The sequence below is a fragment of the Tupaia chinensis genome, unplaced genomic scaffold (genome assembly GCF_000334495.1).
Source record: "Tupaia chinensis unplaced genomic scaffold, TupChi_1.0 Scaffold000100_1, whole genome shotgun sequence".
In the NCBI taxonomy this organism is placed as follows: domain Eukaryota; kingdom Metazoa; phylum Chordata; class Mammalia; order Scandentia; family Tupaiidae; genus Tupaia; species Tupaia belangeri.
In genome coordinates, this window is record NW_006159564.1 from 1,838,661 (window position 1) to 1,841,481 (window position 2,821).

The 2,821-nt window shown below is 47.7% G+C and overlaps 1 pseudogene; it reads left to right on the plus strand.

Moving 5' to 3' along the window:
- Positions 1-1,462: 1,462 nt before the first annotated feature.
- LOC102498019 (adiponectin receptor protein 1 pseudogene) lies at positions 1,463-2,547 on the plus strand (annotated as a pseudogene).
- Positions 2,548-2,821: the final 274 nt, after the last annotated feature.

The following is a 2,821-nucleotide window of genomic DNA, read 5'->3' on the forward strand; positions in this document are numbered from 1 at the left end:
CTTATTTTACTCTGACCCCAACCCTGAGAACCACAAGAACTAAAGGGAATAAGGAACCACCTAAGTATCCTTGACTTGTCTTCAACTCAAGGCCACCTGTAGACGAGAAATCTGAGGTTCATAAGCTTTTCATAATTCCACTCTACATGGTGAAGTCAGTTCCCTTGAGGTCACAGGCTACCCCTGCCAAGATGTCCAAGCAAGATCTCAGGCCTAGTGGAGGAAGAGATTAGAATCCTCTAGAAAATTTCATCTAGATTATTGTCCCAGGCAAATGTTGAGAAAATCTTTTCCTCACTTCTCTATGCTAAAGTGAAAGAAAACAGCCTTTCTTGAAATTCCATGATTCACCAGAAATATTTAACATTAATTCCAGGATATGAACATGTGCAGAAAGCAACAGGGAGGGTGTGACAGAAAGTCCATGGGATGAGATGTGGCAGCTCCTCAGTCCATGTACCAGCTGTCACTGCCTGAATTGAAAATTGGTGGCCTTTGACTTATGAAATGCCTTGTTCCCAGCACAAGTGCTCAGGCAGGACATTCAATAGGGTTGAAGAATGCCAATAACATAAGAGGAGGCTGGCAGGGTTCAGAATTTTCACCATAGCTCTGGTATTTCTCATTTTGAATAACCCAGCCCAATTGCCATCATTAGTACACTGCATTGCTAAGTCCCTCTAGCTGGTCTGGTCCACCAGCCTCAGACCTGGGACCCAAGAGCCAGATTCCTAGCATTTGATCTCCACATTGTCATTCTTGGGAAGATAAAAAGCAGATCTCTCACTATGAATATGTTGTGTAGACCAATCTATTTCACGTGCTTGGTCAACACAGAGACTCCAAGCATGCTAGATATGCTAAAGCATTGGGGCCACAGAGAAGTGATCATTCCTTTCCTAGAGGAAGACCTGTAGGAAACAAACAAAAAAAGCAATCCAATTGTTACTGTTAAGGACAGTAGTTAATACAAGAATATATGGAAACCCTTGCAAGCTGCTAGCCTTACCTTTTCTAGGGAATAGTAAAAAATCTTCCTGAAGGTGCTTGTTTCCTGTCAGTCTTTAAATAGTAATCGAGATTACACAATGATAAACCAAGGAAAATCTTGGCCTCTAACGCCTTCTGAGCTCGCTTCAAGAGCTTCTTCCACATCCATATGAAACTGGCAACATCTGGACCCACCTGCTTGGTTTCGTGCTTTCTTTTTTGGGGAATTTTGACCATGCTCACACCAAATCAAACAATGGCAGTTTGATTAATAAATGACTGAAGATCCAGGGCCACTCAGCCGGTTGCAGGCCACCTCCTGCAGTGCAGGATGTAGCGTCTGGGACTACGGCCCCCAGCAGAGCCTGCCTGCCTGGCCTGTCTACCATCACAGGGAGATCTCTGCCTCCTGGGGCTGAGAGACCCCAGATTTTCCTCAAGCTGAAGCTGCAGGGTTTTAGGTACCAGCCAAATGTCTTCCCACAAGGGATCTGTGGTGGCACAGGGAAATGGGGCTCCTGCCATTAACAGGGAATCGGACACAAAGGAACTGGCTGAACAGGGTCATCTGCTAGAAGAAAAGGGCAAGTGGGTCATCGCCGGCCCAACCAAAGCTGAAGAAGGGCAAACATGCCCTGTGCCCCAGGAAGAAGATGAGGAGATGCGGTTTCTGATGCTTCCCCTACAAGCCCATCATGCCATGGAGAAGCTGGAGGCGTTTGTGTGTAAGGTCTGGGAGGGACGCTGGAGGGTCATCCCATATGATGTGCTCCCCGACTGGCTGTAGGACAATGACTACCTGCTGCATGGCCATAGGCCTCCCATGCCCTCCTTCCAAGTTTGCTTCAAGAGCATCTTCCACATCCATATGGAAACTGGCAACATCTGGACCCATCTGCTTGGTTTTGTGCTGTTTCTCTTTTTTGGGAATTTTGACCATGCTCAGACCAAATATGTACTTCATGGCCCCCCTCCAGGAGAAGGTGATTTTTGGGATATTCTTTCTGGGAGCAGTGCTCTGCCTCAGCTTCTCCTGGCTTTTCCACACCATCTATTGTCATTCATAGAAAGTCTCTTGGACTTTTTCCAAATTGGACTATTCAGGGATTGCCCTACTGATTATGGGGAGCTCTGTCCCCTGGTTCTATTACTCCTTCTACTCCCCACAGCCACGGCTCTACCTCTCCACCGTCTGTGTCCCGGGCATTTCTGCCATCATTGTGGCACAGTGGGGTAGTTTGCACTCCTAAACACCAACAGACAAGAGCTGGAGTGTTCCTGGAACTCAGCTTGAGCGGGGTCATGCCCACCATACAATTGACTATCACCAAGGCCACCACAGTGGGCCAGATGGGCTTGTTCTTCCTCACAGCTGTGATGTACATCACCGGGGCTGGACTTTATGCTGCTCGGATTCCTGAGGATTTCTTTCCTGGGAAGTTTGATACATGGTTCCAGTCTCATTAGATTTTCCATGTCCTGGTGGTGGCAGCAGCCTTTGTTCACTTCGACGGGACCTCCAAGATGGTTGGAAGAAGGGGTAAAATCTCAACATGAGTTTCAAAGTACAGTCTCTGTGAGGGCTGATGCCCGCCATGCTGAGGAGAGGGGGATTGCTGTGGAGAGGGGCTGGCCGAGTGGGGCTGTCCCCACCTTCCTCAGCCAGGGGAGCAGATGTGGAAAGTTTATTGTCCAGTGGGTCTGAAAGTGGGCTGAAGCTTGGTTGGTACTGAATTCTCTACGAGGTTTCTTCTAGAAACAGACAACTCAGACTCTTCCTCTCACTTCAGCAAAGAAGTTATTTTTAAAAGCACTTGCGAAGTTCCTCCCA